This window comes from Doryrhamphus excisus, chromosome 17 (assembly GCF_030265055.1).
Source record: "Doryrhamphus excisus isolate RoL2022-K1 chromosome 17, RoL_Dexc_1.0, whole genome shotgun sequence".
Classification (NCBI taxonomy): Eukaryota; Metazoa; Chordata; class Actinopteri; order Syngnathiformes; family Syngnathidae; genus Doryrhamphus; species Doryrhamphus excisus.
In genome coordinates, this window is record NC_080482.1 from 4,074,129 (window position 1) to 4,098,912 (window position 24,784).

A 24,784-nucleotide genomic window follows, 5' to 3' on the forward strand; every position below is an offset into this window, starting at 1 on the left:
CATACAATGACATAATGCGTACCATAGTAAGTGTCAATATGGTGATATATATAGCACATCATGACTGGTTCAAGACTCTTCATCCTTGTATTTAGCAAACATCAACTGCTTGTATTGTTTCTTGAATTGGCTCATCGTTGTGTATTGTTTGAGGGTCTTACTCAATCCATTCCATAGTTTGATTCCACCTACTGAAATGCTATGGCTTTTTAACGTAGTCCTAGCATATAAGTGTTTCAAATGTAGTTCTTCCCTGAGATCATATTTCTCCTTTCTTGTAGAGAAGTATTGGATGACATTATTAGGTAATTGGTGTGTTTTTTAGCCTTATGCATTATTTTAGCTGTTTGAAGATGAACTATATCAGCAAGTTTAAGTATTTGTGATTTTAGAAATAAGGAGTTAGTATGTTCTGTGTAGGCGGCATTATGATTTATAACTGATCCTGTAGAATGATGAAGATGGTTGACAGTCAAGTTGCAGAAATGCATATGTATAACCAAGAAATGGAGTGAAGTCAAGTTCAAGTGACAGTTTTGGAGTCCTTCTGTTTAGTTCACCATATGTTTTATGAACTGGATAAAGAACTGTTCATATTAAAGTTATTTTTATGTCACATGCATGACCGACCAAATATGCTCCTAAAACGTTTTGTTTGTTTTCAGTGGGCACTATGTCTTTTCAAATATGCCCAAACGAAAATACAGATGGTTAAACATTAAACATTCTTAAAGTGGGACTGTTTATTTAAATCAGAATGGAAAGAATGGTTGATAAAAAGAAAAGTATGTGTATGTGTAATAGCCAGTGCTCCCAAAACAGATAACCATGTCAACATTTCTCAATCTTTTCCTGCAGTCCAAATCTTTTTATATGCTGATGTTGCTAAGAGACATTTGTGTTTGTTTTGCTCTTGCATCTGAAGTGCAGTTTGCTGTATGTTCCACCTGAAGTGCTGTAAAGTTCAAATTCTCCCGGTGCTCGTTTTCTCGGCAGTTGAAATGAGCAATCCCATTTCACAGGCCATACTAATTCACCTGTCAAAGCTTTTAGTGCGTAGTAACAAATTAGTTTCAGGTTACCAGCTTCATTCCGGAATCAGTGTTTGTGTTGAATCAATCATTTGTTAGTTTTTACATCCGAGTCCACAAGAAAGACTGTGTTAACCTGTTGCATCCACGTTTGCATGTTCTCTGTTGTCCAGTCATGAGCAAATAATTGTTCCAATAATTGAATATGATATTTTTTGTGAATTTTTATGTAATGTTTGCTTTGATAAATACCTTGAAGGAGGCTGTATTACAATTTAAACGCCTAATATGAAGCTCAAGATTAGGCTAACTGCATTCATGTCCTGTGCCTGCACAAAATGTGCCCACTTTTAATATATTTAATTGAACAATTTTCCAGTTGTAGTGCTGTTATTTAAATTGTAAGTTTGTTGTCACATTGTAAGCAGCAACTGTATATTATATATAAAATATTATATATTTTTGTTGTTCAATGTTCAATGGCAGTATCACACAGAATTACAATTTACCAATTTTACAATTTACAAAATGCCAATTTTCATGAAATTTTTCATGAAATTATAATTAAGTAATCTTAATTTATAATGTGTTTTTTTTTATTTCTGTCACAATGAGCCATTCTCCCTCTCCGGAATGGAAATTAATATTCTCCATGAACCCCCAAATTAGCATGCAAACCAATTGAAGGACAGCAAAACAAACCAAAAAACACGATTTGTTGTTTTTGTGTGAGGAATTATTTATATCTGATGTATATTTGCAATATCTTATGTTATCCTTCACGAGCTGATTACTGTCGGACAAATAAACAATTGTTTTTCAACAATTCAACCTTGGTCAAGTTCTGGGTTCTACTGGGTCCTATTATAATTTGTATTAGAAATTGATTTACAAATGTAATATTTCATATTCATTTCACATTCAAGTGATTCAACAGATGTCTTAAACATGCTATTAGTGTGACAGAGGCGATAAACAACCCCCCCCCCCGAATCTGTACAGCAATTAAGATCTCCAAACAAGTTGAACTTAATCTGGTTTCTGAAGTCATGAAGGTTTTAGTGGGTCTTAACAGTGAATAAGTGGCTCCTCAACTGGAAAAAAACATTGGCTTATATTTGTAAAGACCTAATGAAGCATTAGCTGACATTGCCTCTACCCCCATTACACTCCCCAAGCCTTTCCCAGATGTCAGGTCTTGGAATGAACAGGAGAGTTGGACAGATAGTTAATGTGTATAATCCGTTATCTCTCTTGTCACCTGTTGCTCCTGAGCTGCTCAAGCAAAGCCCTCCAGGTTCGCCGTGGGCAGAAGTTTCCCGTGCGCTCCGTTGGCAGCTATCTCCCAGAGCAATTGTTGGTAAACAGTGTTGAACAACAGGTTTCCGCCGACCCCTAATCCAGGCTGTGGAGGAGACCCCGCCACCCCCCCTTACCCTTTTGACCCTTCCCTCAGTCAAAACTCCCTCCATTCCTCCTCCTCCTCTGTGGTAGTGGCAGTCGATGGGCCGGTGAGATAAGCCGGGGTGGAATTCCCATCTGGGTGTTCTTGGGACTGACCTGGGTGGCAAGAGGAGTGGCAATGAAAATCACTCAGCACTCTTCTCAATGAGGAGCCGGTCTGAGCTAGGCTACATTTCATGTCCCGTTTCTTCTTTGTTGAAGTGTCTCTTTCTTGATTGTCTCTGCAGGGTTTCCTCCTTCTGGCAAAACCGGAAGAAACGAGACCTTGTATGTATGAACTTTTCACAACCTCTCACCTGGGGTAAGACAGGCTTAAAAAGTCTTGTTGTGCATGAATCGAGAAATTCATGAAAATCCTTGAGCTTGAAATAGCACCAAGAATGTGATCTGATGCAAATCCGATTTCATAGTCTTAAGAGGACTTTGAATTTTTCAGTTACTGTATTAAAAAAACACAACTTTTGCAAGAAAGAGCCAACACCAGCGATCACCACATATTTTTAGTATCTGAACCCTTTGTTGTTATCATTAAAATATTCCATTCTGAAAGCAAAAAGTAGAGTCATCGCCATATTTAACCATACGTCTGGAACTTCCTTAGTAACCGTAGGTCCGCTTTGGAGGGGCCGGTTGCCTGGGAAAGAATGCTGAGGGTCTAGAGTGGCCCGGGTTAGGCAATGGTCTGGCCATTGTGCCCCAGGAGAAGGTAATTAGGAAGTGAAACCTTGACCAGTTGACAGAGGGCTTTGTTCGTGGGTGAGTGGGCCAAAAGAAATGCTTTTGAAAACTTTTTAACTTTCTTTGCTGGGGCGACCTCAACAACCCCACCCCAGAAACATGCTGGGGGGATCATATAATTTTCTGAAGAAAAATGCATGCACAGGGGGGTTAAGTGGCTTTTACAGAGAAGAGATTTTCATCCAGTATGGTATTTGACGAGAGTACTAAGTACTGTATTTGTATTGAAAAGTGTCACTTCTAATTCCAGTTGAGGTGCAGTTCCAGTAAATCATATTTATTTACTTTTATAGCTCACTAATAATATATGAGAAAACTCAGGTAATTATGCTAATATTACACAAATCTTTGGCAGAAATCAACAGTTTTGCACTTGTGGTTCCCGGCACTACTCAACCAACTCTTCTTAAGCGCTGCAGCTGCAGTGAAAGCTGCTTGCCAGCCCGTAATCAACATGCTCTTTTCCAGCGCTGTATGTTTGCTCTCCAGAATTAAAACAACTAGCATCTGGTGAGGTTGTTCGGCACCAATAGCCCATGCTTGTCCAGTCCCCGTCGACCTCAGCTCGAAACTCTGCAAATGTGTGAAGTTAACCCCCATTTCAGTTCATCATCGTCACAGCGATCCAATTAGAGGCCACTGCACAATTAAGACAGCTCTTATATGAGGATTAGCTGGAGTCTACTTTAGACATGTACGGTATTTTTTAATTGTTAATGCATGAAATTATTTGACATAAAAACATCATCTCCGTCGGCTTGATATTTCTATTCTGGAAATTGTTGTTTGGTTAACGTGCAATTGCCTACAAAGTAACTGACCAACAATCCAAGGGTGGTGATGTGTTTAGGGGTTACTGGAAGTTACTTGAGGAGCAGTTGAATATGCACGTGTATAATATTCATTCATTCATTTTCTACCGCTTTTTCCTCACGAGGGTCGCGGGGGGTGCTGGAGCCTATCCCAGCTGTCTTCGGGCGAGAGGCGGGGTACACCCTGGACTGGTCGCCAGCCAATCACAGGGCACATATAGACAAACAACCATTCACACTCGCAACGTGTATAATATATTATACAAATATGTATATTTGACACTGTACTTTGGATTTGGCTGAACGCATTAACAGGTTGTCATATTATTGTATTGTACCAGTTGGCAAATATGGATGCTATTCTCTTGCCTGAACATTAGCCTTGATGATGGTCTATAAAACACCAGAATAAGAATATACATCTTCATCCAACATGTATTTGAAGAAATTAGTTTAACCCGAATCTCAAGGATGTGTTTTCCTTTTACCATGTTCAGTCCATCACTGAATGCAACTCGGGATTAATAAGGCTGGAGTTACACTACAATAGTTGAAGTGGCACAATTCCAAATGATTTCTACCATGTCACAGTTTGTAGAAATGCAATATGGTATTTCCCAATCACAATCAGCACAATGTGTGGGTAAAAATAAGATGTGAATCAAATATCTGCCATTACAGTATCTTAACTGGCTTATTTGCTGTTATTCTGTTTGCTATATTGGATAATACAAGTGCAAAGATGACTACAGGGGTGTTATTTCAATGTTTGTTAAAACCCATATTTAGATGGCCGTAAAGAGGTTTTCTATGCTTTAACTACTACATTTTCCATGTATAAATGAGAAAGTCACTTATTACGGTTGAGTTTGCAACAAATTAATCGCGACTGCACCAGGGATTAGCATATAAAAACAATCTGTGGTCAAACCACTAGAGAACGTACGTTGCTATAAACGCAGCAGTACACGCTGTAAGAAAGACGTATGAACACGACCCCTTAAAGGATTACCTGCAACGTGCCCGGTGCGTCACTGGACATCTCAATGTTTTGGAAAGAAATACCTACTTGAGGTGGTTGGTCTTAAAATCACTCAGACTTTATGGACTCGTTAAGGAAAATCTGCATCGACGGAAGGTTTTTCACTTTGCTTACGTGTCTAGACACCGGTGTCACCAACAATCCTCTTGACTTTTTCCCCGGATACCGGAACACCGGAATACAAATCAGTCCTCTCTAAATGCTGATTGAAGTTTTTATGCTGCTGACAGAAGAGCTGGAAAATACCAAGGGACGTTTAGATTAATGATGGTAGTGTTAGCTGACTCTTAATGAGAGCTGAAGAGACAGAGGGATGACATTTTTACAGGCTCGGTACTTATGAATACATTTGTGTACATTTGCAGGTTAAAACATGCCAAATATAAAAACAGCAGGAACCGTCACACAAGTGGACTGTAAACACACCACTCAGGCAGCATAACACAGCACGGTCAGCGCCACTCATTGTAGCGTGTGTGTGTTTGTGTATGTACATGCATGTGCTGAGTGCCATAGTTGGCTCTTGGGCTTGTGTTTGGTGAAGTCAGCAGTTTAAGTCAACTCCAGATGGCCGGGCAGAAAGTAAAACAAGTGCCATCTGCAGAGATCCCACTTCGGCTCAGGTCTTCCCCTCTCCATCACGCCATGTTCCCCCCTCCTCTCTCACTTGGCATAGCCAAGACCCGGAGCACTCAGAACATTTATGTCATTAGTTAAATGTTTCAGAAGAGGCAGCCAACCACAATGCATCACACCAGCACAACATGGCCACGAAAGGACTGCAATCAGTGCTTGATCCACAAGGTAAAACCCAGAGTGAGAACGAAAATATGCATGATCAAATCTCAGGTAATACGTTGTGATGTTTCTTATATCCAAATAAGATAATATATTTAGTCTAGCGTATTTTTATGTAGTCCCTGTGTCGTGTACTCGTCAGGTGCGTTTTTACCATCACCTTCTGTAGGTATGAAAGGGACAGTTTTTTACATGAAATTGTATGATCAGCTGTGTAGTATCAACGGTAAATTGACCATCGTGAAAGTGAGCTGAGTTCTGGTCGCATTTCGTTTGGTTCCGGTTAGTTAATGGGGCCAAATAAATAAAAAAGTTTGGCTTCTCAAAACAGTTTCTCAAGAAAATTTAATCACATTAATGCCTCCACAAAAATCACTATTGCTATGCGGTACTTTCTCTCCTGTGGTATCACTGTAATCCATCCATAACTCGGTTCACGGGACAAAGTGGGGGGTGTTGATGGGGATGTCATAAAACTCCTAACAATCCCTGTAAACTAGATTTGTTTACACCAGAAACACACACAAGCAAATGTAACATATTAAACTTACTACTCCTAAAATACTTTTTAAACACAAATCCTCAAGTGGAGGCATCTATAGACACGTATACATGGAAGAATCTAACCTTTGTATATACCTCATTCATAAGAAAAGTGCCGATCCGAATAAATATATATAATCGGATTCACGGGGGTGGAATATTCCTTTCCCCGATCCGATTGAGGTATCTTGTACCCGCTCAAACGGAAAGTTGTCAGGGTGCTTTCGTATGCATTACCGCCACCTGTGGAACAGAATCTAAACACTTCTATACTTTATTCAAAAGTCCAGTTTTATTTAAAAAAGAAAATATATATCTATACAAAACATGTCCCAAGTTTAATTATAAAATATTAGCAAGATTTAATTTTTCTTTTCCTGTTGAAATTGATCCCGGGTGCGTTCTTTCAGTGCAGGCTCAGATATGACGTAAAACACAGCTCCAGATGTTCTTCAGTTTTAAAAATGGAGCCGAATAATCGGAAATAAGCGGAAAGTTATTTTTTGATTCAAACTAATTTCAAGACTGAACGAACGAAAAACTGGCAATACGGAGTTATTCCAACAAGTGAAAAAAAAACACGGGGAAGCCGGTATCACGTGATGTTGATGTTTACGTTTTACTGTGCATGCCCCATTGACTATTCTGGTTGATTGTAGCGGCGCATGTAAACAAGAGATTGGAATATACCTTTCCATGTATATCATTGTTTTCAGAAAGGTCATTCAGAAAGAGAAAAACTCCTCATGTAAACATGACTTATGATATACAAGTAGACAGAATACTAGCATAAGTTGGTACTGCAAGGAAAGGTAAAACACAAGGTACTTTCTTTGGGAAAACTAATCCGGTGTTATTGTTGGTGTGGGCGATGATTCTAATTGATGAAAAAGCTAAAGCAGGTGTTGTCGCCCCTGCCAGTGATGCAGAATCATCACTTTCATCTGGCTAAAAAACATTGAACCTCACACATCAGTTAAGCTGTGAGTCCCAGAAGAAAAACAGGACCAATCTCCTTCAGCGCTCCGTGTTGTAATTAAGCCCACAGCTGGCAGTTCCCATTACGCCATCAGAGCAAGCAGGCAGACCTGGCCCGTGGTACTACAAGCCCTTCACCTCACCTCTCTGCGACGCCTTTTCCTCTCCTCAGCACCTGTACATTGTAAAGGAGCAGTGTGTGAGCCAAAACAAGCCTGCAGCGAACATACTGATGGCTTTGAGAGTGTTTGTTGCGAAACCCTTTGGCGTTAACACATCATCTTCCCCCTCCTTTGTGTACATTTTCACATTCCGCCTCGCCGACTGTTTTTGCCAAGGCAAGTGGGCGGGGGGGCGGGGGGTCCACACGTGGCTGGAGGTTTAGTAAAATTCACACCACGCTTTTATATCTAACAGGAAATGACATGGAAATGTGGCATAATAGAGAACAGGCAAAGCGGTTGGGGCGATTGCTTGTTACGCCGTGGAACATCGAGCGAGGGCTCGCACCCGCCTTCATCTGTCTCGCCCCTTCATTTGTCTGCCCGCCTTCTCACGTCACAGGAGTTACGTTCAAGCAAGAATTTTAATGTTGTGCCGCTATGAGTTTGCCCATACCACACCCAAGTCATTCCAGTCCCTGTGGGCCTGACGCTCTCCTGGCCAAAATCAGCTGTCTGACCACGGAGCAGCCTGCTGTAAACACTGGCCAGGTTACCGCACAGATACACATGCACACATGCACACACACTTACACACTTACACACTTACACTCGCCTTACACTAAGAATGATTAGAGGATTCATTTGCTTCCAGACACATTCTTACTGACTTTATCGAGGCATTTAGAAAACTTGAAACTACATCAAGGCTGCACGGCGGTCAAGTGGTTAGCGCGCAGACCTCACAGCTAGGAAACTCGAGTTCAATTCCACCCTCGGCCATCTCTATGTGGAGTTTGTATGTTCTCCCATCCAGGTACTCCGGTTTCCTCCCACATCCAAAAACATGCTAGGTTAATTGGCGACTCTAAATTGTCCATAGGTATGAATGTGAGTGTGAATGGTTGTTTGTCTATATATGCCCTGTGATTGGCTGGCAACCAGTCCAGGTTGTACTGTACTGTGTACTGTTTTCTCGCCCGAAAACAGCTGGGATAGGCTCCAGCACCCCCACGACCCTCATGAGGATAAGCGGTAGAAAATGAATGAATGAATGAATGAAACTAGATCAAATAAAATGTGCATCCATCTCAAACAGGCTAGCACCATAGCCCAAAGTAGTACCGTTCTCCCACAATCCCCATAATCCCATTAATTTAGAGTAGACACCGAATTCAAAGAACCGTCACTGTGTTTACTTTATCGCCACAAAATGTCTCTAAATCCTCAGTTTCATTGCCCACACTTGAAAAACAGCCCAGTAGGATGTGTGTAATCCTGCAAACAAACAAACAGACTGACTCATGAAAGCATCGCCTCATTAGAAGACGTAAATATGGGAAGTCTGAGGTAACTTTCAGTAGAAAAAAACAGCATAAACACATTTGGTGATGGCGTTTAATGATTTGCTAATAACTAAAAGTTTCAACTTTTCCTGTTGTAGCCACTGCAGGTGCTGTAAATACACAATTAGCTGTAAAAGTAGCCTACGTTGCACCCAGGTCAGGGTTGTTATTGCTCCGAGTGGCGCTGTCAAATATAAAAATGACCTTGCATTTTGTTGCTGTGTCTCTCTTTGTTCAAGCGTGTTTGTGTAAGAGTTGCTGTCAAAACATGGAAAAAAAGATAAATGTAGCTAATTAAAAGAGCATTTTTTTGGCAGTTGCTGTAACAGATATCCCAATGTGGGGTCTGGGGGGGGGGGGGGGGGGGGCAGCGTTCCATTTAACCAATCACAGCACTTGTGGCAATTGAATGTGATCCCTCGCACGTACGCTGTATTGGAGAGTACCTTCACATAATCGACATGAAATAACGTACTGCGGTGACACATCGGAGGTGCGGAAAGGCAACACTTCACACTACGAACTGAGAGCCTGATGGAAAGACTGAGTCCCCGTGAGTCATGGCCCTGGAACAAATTGGAGGGAGACCGTGTGACCCTGTGTGAGCGTGAGCACACCTGCTCTACCTTTGTGCTGGTGGCCCAATTCCCTCTGCCTGTGTGTGAGTGTGATTCCGGTTCTGCCGTGTCAAAATGCAACATGTTCCAGCTGACTGCAATTAAACGGTAAACTGGAAATACTTACCGTTGATTTAGTTGTACAGAAATTGTTCCACCAACGCACCACTTACCTCACTGTCTCGCCACCCAGAGATCACGCATTCACGCATTTATCTAATATGATTTACATATTCATATTTCACACCTGCTGACTTGTGGCGGTATTAAATAACATACATGTGGTCCTCGTTTCACGACATTCCGTGTTATGATGTTTTGTGGTCCTGTGAATTAATTAAAAACGTAACTTTATTCCATAAACACATTTTACACTCCATTATCAGTAGTGTGCCAAAGAAAAGGAAAGCCATGGAAGTGAAAATTAATATAAAAACCTCAGAGAGGAGATATGCTCACCAATATTGGTGCCTCATTTGACCATCATTAAGGATAAAGATTACCGAATGCTAATGAATGCTACATGGGTCATGGATTCAAGATGGCGTTATCCTTCCAGAGTAGCCTGGGTCAATAATTTAAGATGGTAGACAGCCATAGACATACTGTAAGGAGTTGTTGTCATTAGGCCCGATTTTTTTATGTCCTTTGTGTGTTCTGTCCACAGTGTGAGTGATTTAGGAGTTAATTTAAGTTACACTAAAACTCAATTTACATCTATAAATGGAACTCCAGAAAAAAATGGCAAGCAACCGTTTCTGAGAGAATGGTCAATTCCAATTCAAAGCTCAAAATAAGAAAATAAATTCATCTATCCCTGTCTACAACATTTCACTGTAATGGTAATGGTTTTATTTCATTTGAAAATGCATCAGATTACAATTGAGTTCATCACACAATCAGTCCACAGTTCCACAAGTCCAAAAGGAGTAGGAAGAAGCAAAGCTTATTAAATCCTACCCCTCCATCTGGTACTTTTACAATCAGTAACTGTTACATTTGATCACTTCCTGCTTTCCTAATATAGTTTAAGTTTTTTTTTTGTCACGTACCAAAGTACGAGGTGATATGAGCATCCAATGACATAATGGGTACCATAGTAAGTGTCAATATAGTGATATATATAGCACATCATGACTGGTTCAAGACTCTTCATCCTTGTATTTAGCAAACATCAACTGCTTGTATTGTTTCTTGAATTGGCTCATCGTTGTGCATTGTTTGAGGTCCTTACTCAATCCATTCCATAGTTTGATTCCACATCCTTCGTGTCATGTATGTATGTGTGCATAAGCATGTAAACAAAAGTTTTAAAGCAGCCCCCCCCCCCCCTCCCCCTTCTTCTATTTTATTGTCCGACCTAGTAAAGCATCATAAATCCTTTGGATGGGACATAGACTGGGGAGTCAGTGAGAGATTTATATCCCTTGCCTTGTTTCTAATCCAATATCCCCTCCTTGTCAGCCATCCTCAAAATGGTTTGGCTGTGAAGGTGGTGAAGAGGCTCTGCTGAAGGGAATCACACACACACACACACACACACTGAGTGACCAGAGCAACAAGAGGAATGCAGCAAGTTGCTCCACATCCCAGCTGGACTGACAGTGAGAGTAGCGGTGTCCTCCTCCACCAGAGAGGATGAAAGGACATCAACTCATTTAAGGAGCAGAAAGAACGCCTGGAATTAAGAGAAGGGGAAGCTCTCCAACAGGGGCTTGCCTGAGAAATGACCTCGGTTCACTGCAAAAGAAGAGATGGAAAAAAAAGTAGTGAGAGAACTTCAAAAACAGTCCTGACGCTGCACCTGTGATCAATTATGATCTGCAAAATTAGAGAGTTGCTAACAAAACCCTGGCCTGTAATAATTCATAATTATGAAAGGAACATCAAGAGGCAACTGCAATGTTCACACAGCCTCACAGGAAATGTGTGTGTGTGCCCATTATGGTTGTGTATGTGTGTGTGTGTTCTTATGGCTCATTTAGCCTTCTTACCTGAGGCTGCTGTGTTTATTGACACTGACGAAAAGTGTACTCACTCTAGGCCCATCGTATCAAGCTTGGACCTAAATCTCACAGAAAGCATCACACCCAGCCACGGCCGTCTTCCTCCTCGACAGTAAAGTCCAAAAAGGAGAATGACTGCGCTCGACAAAGTGGTGTCATTTAATTAATAACAAAACAAATATTCAGAACAACTCAAAATAAGACTTTAAATGATCAATAATGTCATGGAAATTGCAGTTGTACAGCAGAAAAAGTGATGGCCGAGCATCAGGGTCTCGGATAAGGGAGAGGGAATTGTGTCCAAGACTGTAACGGTACCAACGGCTTCTGTCAAGCTTCAATGTTTAACATCTTGTTAAACTAGCGTCCTATTTTTGTTTGTCTATGTACTACAATGCAACAGGATAGTCCATCCATTGGGACTTGAACATCAAACTGAGAAAATAATCGCCTTTGATCGACTGTCCTAGACTGTCTGATTCTAATAAGATGAACGCAAAAAATGGGTATACCTTTAAATTACTATGACTGTCCACACATTAAATCATAGCTATGATGGAGCTCCCACGTCATCCACACCTGCATTTCCACTGTCCATGTATCATTTTTCATCACATAACAAGAATGTTCTGCTTAGATTCCACATGCTGGCCACCTACAAAGAGAACTGCCCAACATAGTGAGAATCAACTCAGTGGAATCACTATAAAATGTTATATTTTATCTTTACAAGCACCTTTTATGGTTGAACAGACAGCGCTTATCTCAACAAGGGATTAACAGAGATAAATCTGCACTCACTTGCAATAATCATTACGTTTTTAGATCCAATCATAAAAAACAAGCCTTATTTATACTTGAACGAATCCTGTCCTTGTTGTGGTATGCAATTTTGCATACCAAAATTTTGAATTTTGTCTGCTGTTGTGTGGCGTCACACATTGAGACCAAATTACACCACAGATACAGGAAGTGGTGTTGACAATGCATTCTCATGCAGGAACAATGCACGTCATGCATATTATTGTCGTGTCCTAGTCTTGACAAGGTGTAAATAAGACGTCTGGGAGCGTGGTTATTTCATACCAATGCCACCATATACCGTTTTCGGTCACGGATTGCATGCCAAGTGGGTAATTTATGTGTAAACAGAACACAACAAGCGCGTCAACACGCCTTCACGCTTTTCAGTCGTGCCATAAATAAATATAATTCATTGCCACGGCAAATTGCGGGACAATGCCAAGGCAAAATGCGTGCAAATGTGTAAATGCCGCTATGGCCTCAAATCATGGAAAGCAGGTCTGCAAACCCTTGAAACTCTTTTCAGAAAAATGACTCGGTTAGAACATCCCAGACAATACCCTCTCTCTGAAAGAAAGCCAATTCAATGTCATATTTGGGTTAGGATTTGGATAAAAACAGACATTTTGCTGAATCTGCTTGCCTATGTGTCTATCTTTACGTGTCACACGAAAGTCAATTGAAGGGAAATGTGAGTCAAACTTGACAATGATAATTGCTGTTTCTCTAAAGGTGACTGAAAAGGTGTCAAATTATGATGCACTCAATAGCAAACTGTGTCTCACAGCTAATTTGATTAGATTTCCGACACTATAATTGACACTATATTTGCTCATTTAGGTTCGGATTTAACCCCTGCGCAGGTTCACTGCACCTGAGAAGGTTAACTTATACAAAGAGGGTTAGGTTGCTCCTGCTCCAGACCTGCCAGGTTAAGGTCCGACTGCGGTAGACCCGATTAGCGGGAGGCCCAATCTGTCTCCCAAAAATCGTTCAGTGGTAGCATGATTCTCATTAAGGTAACAGCTTGCCATCAGCACAGAGACAGGAAGTCAGTCTGTTGTGTCATGATGAATGCTCTGGTGAGCACCGCATGTCGTGGTGGAGGTTAATCTGACTACGCATACCATCTCACCTCCTCGGATGCATGTCGGAGACATCTAGACAATGGAGAGAGTCCTTCTAACATGGTCTATCTGTATTTTATGGAGCAATTTTTTTGTGTTAACATTTTTAGTTTTTTGGTATTGATTAAAAAATTATTTGGTTAGAGTCGAATCTAACGGCCTTAACCAAGGTTCCATTGTATTGGAAATCAGTACATCCAACACTGAGAAAAATATACTGCAGTATATGTAGTACATTCTGCAACAGTGGGTCCCTTTTATAATGTAAATAAAAAAGGACAAGTACCCAGCTGGTTTATTACAAATCCTAGTGTACATAATTTATAATTCTGCTGAGGTCACCCACAAATACACAATGTACACGGCCATGTAGAAAAAGAAATATGGATGTAAATATATCAACTCCATTGGGTCATAAATAGTTTGATTATGATGACGTCTGTTTCGTGGAAAAATAAATGGATAATAATGAACATCGCTTTGTTAGTGTCTTTTATGTTTAGTGGTCGACAGGCAGAATGTATCTTATTTAATCACCCGGATGCATGTCATACATCTTGCACATTTGAACCATTGCCCCCAGACCTTGGCTCAAGGGCATTTTAGAAGTAATTTTATAATGGTCTGTAGTTTGTGTTATCACAATCCATAAAAAAAATCCAGGCCAGGCACTATTTTATTTTAAATTAATGTATAGTTGGTGTATAATTCTTGTTATGAGTGATTTTGTTTTATGGTTTCAAAAAACATAACTAATGACCTACTTTTAATTTAAATTACACTGTCATCATAATAGTGAATAAACATGGATACTCATGAAGGAACCTGAAATCACCCCCATCCCAATTTAGCCTTCTTCCTTCGCATCTTTCCCAACCACCGCCAGTTTGTGGGAACCTCCCAGCGTGCTCTCTGTTCCACAACCAACCGCAGGAAATGAGTCTTGGAGAGTGCCGAAGTTTAATAAAAAAAAAATTAATGAATGGGGTGTCCCAGGGTGAATGCGGAGTGGATGCCCTAAAGTGGAGGGTTATTTGAGGTATAATGTTTAAATGTACTACAGTGTGGGTTTCTCTACACGGATAAATGAAAGAAATTCAAACCAGCTGTGATGAAGAATAGCGATGTAGATCATCTCCTGGGTTAAAAATATAACCACCCTCATTTATCCTTCTCTGAAATAATTTGCGACCACTGAGCCCACAAATTCTAACAGGAATTTCCTTGCACGCGTGCGTATGTGTGTATGTGTGTATGTGTGTGCGCTGTCTTGTGTGCACAGAGATAGCTGCATGGATGCCTTACCTCCCTCCCCTGACACAATAACTCTCATGCTCTGAATGGAGGGACAAACATTCCAGAAATGCCACATGTCGGGGCTGCTAGCGAATCATTAAACTGTGGAAGAGAAACTGCAGGATACCTCTTTTTCCCCTGTGTCCCCCTACGTCCTCAGTAATTACACTTATACCGTTAATTGACGTTGAACATGAAACAAGTTTTAACTCGGAAAAAAGGAGTTACGGAGAACACTGCATGGCTTTGAAAGTAAGTAACTGTACGCCCGATGTCCCAACAAGGATATGAGGTAACTTCGTAAGTGATGGAGAGTTTTATTATCTTGCTTAGCTTCGGGATTACGACTACCTTTTTCTCTGTTTGGCTGGAGGCACAAGCAAACCCTAACAAAAGAGAGCGTTGCTGAATAAGAAAGCAGCTAAAATCAGAAAAGAAAGCCTGATTTTTAAATTCGTATTGTTGGATATCTCAAAGCTCACATGCCCTCGGGGCCTCCCCCCTCCCCTTTGAAAGCACGGCCGTCTAAGTGCCCGAGGTGTAACACCAAGCAGCCTATTGAGAGGCAGGTGATGTGCAGAACAAAGGGAGGATTCAGCACCTCTGTGACACAGTGGGAAAGAGATGAGTGATTATTAGCCCCACCGTGGGCTGCGACAGACCATTTAGAGTCAGCTTCCTTTGATTGTGACAGTGTAATTGTTTCACAGATACAATCATGTTGAGCACTTACCTGGGGCAGGGGAAACTGGACTTTCATTAAAGTGCGGGATCGTCTCCAGGCTGCTCTGTAATTGGAACTGTTGTCTTGTTTGGTGACGTTGTCGTGCTCTCTCCCCTTTACTCTGAGGCAATCTTTAGTTGTGTGTGAACGTATGGGACGGTGTGAATGTGGAGGGATTTGACTTCAGGCTATTTGGGATCTGAAATTCCACACATACGATCTTTACGTCAAAGTAAAAGTGCTTTTAGATGATTTCATGGATTTTTATTAATTGAGGCACCCCCATAAAAGTGCACTCAAGTAAAAAAAAACACAAAATAGAGGAGCGTGGTAAAAGTTGGGAGTCTACCTATTTAATTTTGCCCTCCCTCGTCCTGTGTTTGTTTTTGATTCAGCAGGCTGAGATGACACAGTCTGTTGGGTGCTCTATTGGCCGTGTAGTCTGGGTCCACTGAGTGTGTCCGAGTCCTGAGCTGATTAGATAATAAACTAAGGGATGGAGAAAAACCACAAGAATATCCCTTTTTTCGTTTTTTGTTTTGTCTTCTTCGATTTACCGCAGCAGGATTCTGCCAGTTTGTTCATGAGTCTGAAGCTGAATGAAACCAGAAACCTTAAAAAGAAATCAAATTTATATTTTGCCTATAATTAAGAATCACTTTGCATGTTTATTAATTTCCCCAAGAAAATACAGTACTTGTCACATATAATATGCAATATGAGTGAGTGTGTGTGTGTGTGTGTGTGTGTGTTGTGTGTGTGTATGTGCACCTACCTTTGGCTCATTTTACTGCTCATAGCATCCATGGTGACATGTAATAGCTGCTAATGGGCATGATGGATCTCAAGTGCAATGTCATGTGCACCAAAACACTCTCTAGGTAGAGCCAACACAAAGAAGGATTGCTGAAGTTGTCTATTTTTAATAAATTCTTAAAAACTACACTCAACGCACACTTTATCGGAATCACATTTATCAAAACTCAATAAAAAGATTCTCCATTCTCCAATTAAATAATTGAGTGTAATGACTTGATGACTTGCTACACCACCACAACATGCATGCGTGACACCAACCTTGTTTATTTTTATGACTTGCCGTGTGTCCGTGGGCCCTGGTGGTGAGCCTTCCTCACATTAAGCCCACTCTTGCCACTTCCCACTCCACAAGACATTGGGGAGAATCTTCTCCCCGAGGAAAGGAACTATAATTAGAGCCTGAGGGGCCCCAATTTCTTTGGGAAAATCAGTTGCCGGGTTCTCCCTCTCACTGTCAGCCTACCTCCTCTCACCATTGTGATTCTCAACTGGTGGGAGATGTTTTCAATGGGTCGTGGAGTCTTTGCTAAAAAAAAAAAGATTTTATGGTCGACTTGGTCAAGCTTGAGCAAAAGTAGAAGGACATGGACATATAGACCTTTCAGCGAGCCTTTTCTGTGTAGTTAATACGTTACACCAAGAGATGGTGGACATATGTGACTTTGATCTGAGCATCATTTGTGGGTGTTTCTATGCAAAGTTTAATTTTTTTTTTTTAAATGTAACCTCTTTTCTTGAGAAACTTCAGTCTGTCTCTACATTCACAATCCAACACATATGGCTATATGTTAAAAGCGGACATTTTAAAAACATTAGTCAGCTTTTACGATCAACTCCGATAAAGTTGGGTTCGGCAGCTATCCAGAAGTCCTCCTCAGTACTTGGAAGTATGACCAACCACAGCAAAGCGTGAGTGCCTGGAATTTAAAACAGACCGTGTGACCGCAAAGAAATACAGCTGGAATAGGTGCAGATTGTGGAGGATGTAGAAAGCTTTCTGTGCTGGTTATTGTATGTAGATGCTCTATCGGAGTCCACAACTCAAAACGAAAAAGGACCGAAAAATGAGTATAATAGGTCCCCTTTAATATGTTCAAGAGTGACAGCAAAAGAGTAGCTTTCAAAGACCGGTCTTGGTCTTCTCAGTGTCAAACTTCTACTTTCCATTCATCAAAACTGTTTAAACACATAGTAATGTTTTACTACCGTGGCAATACTCAGCAAATGCTGACATACAGTTGGAAGAGTTTGTTTGCTAGTTAGAGTTGAAGTCTACCTGTGATATTAAGAGATTCTGTGATCAAAGTTGGCACTTCATAAATTATCCAAAGTTGGAAGAATGAACTACATAAGTTTTCTCATGCTTATTCGTTTTTGGCTCACTCAGGTCGGCTCTGGCTGTTCTCACACATATGCCACAAAGGTGATTTTTATTGGATTTAATGGATATAATCGTAATAATTAAGTCATTTATGTTACGAAGAACCTTATTATGCTTGAAAGTGGAAGTGCAAACTTGGCAGGATACATCTTGGCCAGGGGTTCTTGGGGTCCTCTGCCAAAAAAAATGTTATTTAAAACAAATTCCCTGCTTTTCAAAACCACCTACTTTCTTGGATTAAGTAAAGAAACAGCCATCTCCATAAGTCTAGATGAATTATACTGAGGCTGTTAAGAAAACCAAGAATGCTGTAAGAAAGGTAAATTACTGGGTAATTATTATTTGTTCATATTTGATATTCTATTATTAAATGTATGAGATTGAATGATATGACAATTCAAACTCAATCCAAAACCAACAGGACAAGAATAAGAGCAAATTATGTAAATTTATGTAATAAAAGACAACATGCGTGAATGTGCTTTGGATAGTTATGAGGAAGACCTTGAAAGACCTTGATTTCTTTTTCTCAATGCAATAAACTAGACAATTAAAACAGACACAAATTACACTAGCTTTGTCAATCATTAAATAAATAATTTCCCTCCAAAAATTGTGAACAACTGTATGGGATGACAAAACCCGTAAAATTGGTGCACACGAGTCACTGAGGACCAGGAGGAAGCTCGTCATTTGATACTCACAAACTTCTCAACCCATAGGAAATCACAGAAACATGTCCAACAGTAAAAAAAAGATACCTCTGTCCACCAGAGGGAGACAGAGGAGGCCAGAAGGGAGGCTGACGTCATTGCAGCACTGCATTATAATGTGTTTCTCGGACGCAATGCATTATCAGAATTTGTTTTGTTTTTTTTCCAGTTTGAACTCATATTGGTACATGACTGTACCTTGTCCGTGTTAGGTTGCTGTGTGATGAGTTTAGTATAGTTTGTAAAATGACACTCTGAGTCAGGCTAACTCATGATTTGCTCCTGCCAAAGAAAGCGCTATCATTTCCTCATTGACTTGTGAGCAGCATAATATTTAAACAATTACGAGTTCTGAAATAAAGCAGATGTCACTAGAATATAATTGAGCCATAAATTTGCTACACTGTAAAAGCAGAAGGGTTCAATGTTTAAGAAAAAAGTAGTGTTCTTATACACTGGAATTTACTTCATATGTTTTACTTCAGTTGAACATAACATGACACAAAAGCTAATTTTAGAAGAAGAAATATTTTACACCCATTCTGTTTTTACAATAAATATCGTGTGCTAGCTACTACTCTGCTCAACTCATCAGTCTGATGTAAAAAAAATATGGCAGCGCTGCTCCTCTTCTGGCTTATGAGCAAATAAAAAGTGCAGGTGACGGCAACCTTGTTTCCTTTTGTGGTTTGGCGTGTGTCCACGGTCCCTTGTGTCAGGCCCTCCTCACATGAAGCTCACTCTTGCCAAATCTCATTCCACAAGACATCGGGGAGAGTTAACAGGGCCCCAAGGAAAAGTATTATAATGGGAATCCTGAAGGGCCCCAATCTCTTTTGAAAGATCAGTTGCCGGATTCTCCCCTACCGTCAGCCTACCTGCGCTCGCCATTTTTTCACATCGCGACGATCAGCTTCACTTCCTTCTCATCGTAAATCCAGGGAGCAGCAACCCTGATCGGCATTAATTACCTGTGGAGGAAGTTCAGTCAGTCATCAGATGAGTGAATGGACTGTTGATGTGTGTCAACGCTGCGAGTGCATGCGTGTGTGAAACGGGAAATTGAGCTACGATAAGAGAAGATGAGCAGATAGAATTCTCACACAATACATCCGTGCTGCGAGGCAACCCATTGCCACTTTCCTCCCTCCCCCAACACTGCCCCCGACACAGTCCCCTACTCTCTGTTCATAAGTGCCTGAGCCCCCCGAATTCAAAATAATAAGATCCGATTTCCAGGCAGGTAAGTGCATCCAGACTTTTTATCTGCGATATCGCTGGTGCATTTGCCCTCTTCCCTTCGCTACCTCGCGTTCCCTCATATCCCATCTCGGTCGCTGCCTCTTGTCCCCCATCTCTCTATCTTTTCAGGGTATCTCTGGCGTCTCTAAAACTGTACAGTGAAACACAATACTTTGCATTATATACTTTGTGAAAAGCGGTTTCTGCAGCACCTTGTCATCGTTTGGGCGGCCGGCTGTTGTTTGAAGTGCTCTCGAGTTCAGGGCTCAGCGTACAACAGTGACGGCTCCGCTGCACAACAGCGTATTATTTACCCAGATGGGGTTAATTGCTGAATAAAAGAATGGTTCTTTTCAGTTGCCCATTGTAAAGCTTTGCCCAGGCCTCTTCCGAGCCATGCTCACTACACACACGCACACACACACATATGCATCACACAGCTGCAGAATACAAGCAATCGCACATGGAAGGAACACATACAGCACTCATAAGGAGAATGTTCTTCACTGTCCTACAGCAAGATAACGACCCAAAACATAAATCAAAACTATACTAGAACTTCATGACACAAGATTAAAAACATGCAGTGGCCATGAGCTGAGTCTCCAGACTTGGATCCCATCAAGATGGTTTGACAGATGAATGGAAGCAAAGCTTTCTGAAAAATATGTCAAAAATATGTCATGATGCATACCGTAACTTTGGATTAGAATGGCGCCGGCGCCAACATAAGCGGTTGGAACCACACCGAAAAACAAAGTTGTTAATGGTGCCCCATTTCAGTGCTCGATTTAGCGGCACTGAAGTGGGCCAAAAAGTTGCTGGCAGTGGTTTGCATGTCCACGTCCACACACTTCCTCACTATCCACCACACTAAGGTGCATTCACGAACACCGGAATTCTGGTAAGTGGTAAGTGATTGACTAACTTTTCTCATTTAATACATGACTCTTGTGTGCATTATTAGCAAGCAAACATCATTATGACAGTAGGTAACATTGCCACAGTATATTATATTATTAGATATACGTATCATTATCAATTTTTACTTCAATTGTGCAGAATATATTAATTTAACCAGTGGGAAGTATGCAATTAAAAACTGTATAATTTTTGGGTGATTTTTAGCATAATCCGCTTGAACATCAAAAATAATTTGCAGGTTTTCCCTAAATTGAGCAGTGATAGTTGGTATTCCACAACAATGTAAGTCTATGATTGCATAATATGCACTTAATTATTTTATTAATTCATTCATTCATTAATTTTCTACCGCTTTTCCTCACGAGGGTCGCGGGGGGTGCTGGAGCCTATCCCAGCTGTTTTCGGACGAGAGGCAGGGTACACCCTGGACTGGTGGCCAGCCAATCACGGGGCACATATAGACAAACAACCATTCACACTCACATTCATACCTATGGACAATTTGGCATGTTAACATGTTTTTGGAATGTGGGGGGAAACCGGAGTACCCGGGGAACACCCACGCATGCACGGGGAGAACATGCAAACTCCACACAGAGATGGCCGAGGGTGGAATTGAACCTTTGTCTCCTAGCTGTGAGGTCTGCGTGCTAACCACTCGACCGCCGTGCAGCCACACTTAATCACTTAATAATGTAATATTTAAAAATATATAAAAAGACCGGTATAAAGACTGGAGAAACGTAATTAATACTCTGAGAAGGTGGGAGGCAAAAAGGGGAGAATGTGCAGTTAAATAGCTCTCACACTTCAGAGTAGGATGGCAGGTTGGATATGACTTGACAAGTCCCAGAACAGTAGCCTCTCCTGATCCCCATTAGCAGAAGCCTGACAGTATTTCTCCTTTGAAGAACAGAAAGTCAACACTTCATTTGAGGAGATAAGGTGCAGGTGAGAAGAAGCGAGTGGAGCCAGATATACCATTTCGGCTATCCTGGTAAACCTAAGTCATGTCGAGCTGCCGTTCCACTTTATGAAAACAATATGATCTTCAAATCTCTACACTTTAGAGATGTTGGAGCCGTAAGCCTCCAACGTGTTTGCTGCTGTCCGTTTCCGCAAACACTCGATCCGGCCCCACACCTGAACAAAGCTTGGAAGTGAGGGGCTTCCACTCCCTAACCCAATGACCTGTCTATAGTCTCTTCAAAAGAGACCCCCTTTTTGAAACCCTGCTGTCCCATCTTATGCCTGCTCTTCAAACAGGCCTGTATTGATAGATCCAGTGGGCTTTCTCTACCATGCACCTATTAATTACCGTATATGGCCTTCATTACCACGGTGCTGATGAATGCCCTCTGCTGGAAAGACGAGTAAAGAGGAGGTGTTAACACAGCACCTGCCTGCACTCGTGGCCACTTATTAACCAACAATGACCTTCCACATCATAAACTCACCGGCCGGCTATTTGCTGTCTAATAAACAGAGCCCCTCTTCCTCGGCCCCTCTCTTTCCCTGCTTGGCCCCCTTCACTTGAGCCCCTCGAGAGTTTATTGTTCAGGAGAAAATAAAATAGATGCCTATAAACTCGGGACACCTGGAATCAAGTAAAACACAGAAGTGGGAGAGAGAAGGAGTTAAGTAGCATAGGTGGTTAATGGGTTGATGGAGAGCCTCTCCTCGACGCATGGGAGGAGAGCAGCTACACTGCTAGGCAATGCTAACAGAAGCAGCTAAGGCTAGCATTATGATTGGTAGCGAAACAAATGTTCTTCGATTTTGTGATAGAAATGCAATGAAACACTTAACTGGCCTGACCTTGAGCCAGGCGGTCATGTTTTCAGTGTGCAAAATTTCAAAATAAGGCGAAAAACAACTACTTACCTAAAAATGTCATCCAATACTTCTCTACAAGAGAGGAGAAATATGATCTCAAGGAAGAACTTTTGAAACACTTATATACTAGGACTACATTAAAAAACCATCGCATTTCAGTATGTGGAATCAAACTATGGAATGGATTGAGTAAGACCCTCAAACAATGCACAACGATGAGCCAATTCAAGAAACAATACAAGCAGTTGATGTTTGCTAAATACAAGGATGAAGAGTCTTGAAGCAGTCATGATGTGCTATATATATATCCCTATATTTATGTCATTGTATGGTCATATCACCTCGTACTTTGGTATGAGGTACATTATTTAAAAAAACAAAAAAAAACAAAAAAAAGCCTTAAACTGTATTATGGAAAGCAGGAAGTGAACAAATGTAACAATTACTGACTCCTTTTGGACATGTAGAACTGTGAACTGATGTTGTGATGCACTCAATTGTAATCTGATGCATGTTCAAATGAAATAAAACCATTACCAAAATAAGAGAAGATGGAGATTGGCATGTTATTCATCCTCGGAGAGCAATGAGAAATTAGTATTAAAGTGAGACAAAGCCAAGAAAAATTCCAAAACATTTCAGTGACAGACTATTGCAGTAGAGGTGATATATATTTCTGTCACTGTTGGAGTGTGCACTTGAGTTTTTTTGTGCTCTATGGCAGCCATGTGAATGGACACCTCTCAACGCGGGGCTGTAGTTTGGTAGATCTCAGACAGACATAATGGTCCCGGGCCAAGCCAGCGCTCGACCGCTTTGCAGACTACAGGGAGAAATGGGAGCGAGAGGCCTGGTAATGGGCCCTAATGTGAGGACGCATTTATTTCATCCACTGGCCCAAGTAATTGGCTGTCTTTCATCGTGGCTTCGGTTAAAATGCTGAGTGATGGATGGCAGTTTTGACAGAGGTTAGCTGGCTTCTGCTTTCACCGCCATTCATCTCCCTGAAAGATGGAACCTGTCATTGACTTGAGTGGAACGATCTACTTTGAACCCCCTTTATCTCGGACCAAAACCTCAAGGTCTGTTCTCATTAAAACATAACTTGCATATTAAATAAATCACATGTAATGAAATCGTAAGAGTAAATAGCAATTAACCCAAACCATAAGTGTGGAATATAATTCTCTCAGGTTGCAGCACTGAAGTTATTATAGGAGTATGGGATAAATGGCCGTGTCAAACCTTTTTGCAATAATGAATGAATTAATGATGGACTGCAACTATAAATTGATGCAATTGGGAACACTACAGGGACAATAAAATAGTTTATTTTTTCATTTAATAAGGTTAATTGGCGACTCCAAATTAGGAGTCCTTAGGTGTGGTGTGAATGGTTGTTTGTCTGTGATTGGCTGGCGACCCCACTATTTGAGAAGAACTGCATTAATGAGAAGTTGTTGCATCCAAAAGTTAATCAAATACATATATTTTTTTATATGTCTATAATTTATATGTCTTCTGTGTCCTTGCACCCCCACCCATTCCCTTTCCGAAGCAATGAAGAATTTCCCTGCTTCAGTGGACTAGGCTGCAGGGAAATTAATCGAGACAGGCAATAGTGTTGATTACTCATTGGCCATTAGATTGCTTTCACTACGGTGGCTAAGCCCCCTGCATCATGAGATCGCTTGGCTGACTGCAAGATTAGGTAGCATGCTTCGCTCAAATCCCCCTTCTAGCACAACACCCACCCCTCCCGAAAACCTCACCCGATGACCCGCCACCCCCGCAACCCCTCCGAGCCACCCTTTCCTTCCATTTCCCTCCCCAAAAAGTTCATCTGGCTCCCCTCAGGTCAGCGAGGCAGTGCAGTGGCAAGACAGGTTGACTAGCTGTGCAATCCTTATTACCTCATTTCCTTTGACCACAGTTTTACCTCGTCTTTCTTTAGTGCAGGAACATGTTTTATGATGGTTATACATAGTTAATGGCCCCTATGACTTAATTGTTTTTGGGTCAATTTGGAGTGACAAATTTAACTGAACCCAATTGTATTACTGACTCCTTGGAATCCATTTGGCGTGCAAGAGGGCAACGCTCTGTTTATGATTTTAGCGAGTTCTGTTATACATACGCATATGCATGAAACACATGGGTAAACACACCGCCTCACGTACTTGTACTTATGGCACCCATGTGGGCAGAATAAGGAAAGGTAATAACTGAACGTTAAATAGAAGTCACATGACCTGCCTCAACCGGAGTTTTATGCGGCTGTTTCTCCGACTGGCTTGCTGAGCTCTGACAGGATTCAGAAACAACAACCAAAGATTTCCTTCTTAAAACATGGCAAGAGTCAAAAATTCCCATGAGGCACTA

At 41.2% G+C, this 24,784-nt stretch overlaps 1 long non-coding RNA gene across 2 annotated transcripts in view; it reads left to right on the forward strand.

Annotated features, from left to right (window-relative positions):
* Window positions 1-24,784, forward strand: part of LOC131105509 (uncharacterized) — a 56,063-nt gene that overhangs the window by 17,075 nt on the left and 14,204 nt on the right. The window contains exon 3 of one of the 2 annotated variants that reach the window (XR_009119951.1): window positions 2,723-2,913. The exons of the other annotated variant lie outside the window; for it this stretch is intronic. This is a non-coding gene — a long non-coding RNA (uncharacterized LOC131105509). Of the gene's footprint in view, window positions 1-2,722; window positions 2,914-24,784 lie in introns of those variants that run through there. 2 annotated transcript variants of the gene reach the window in all.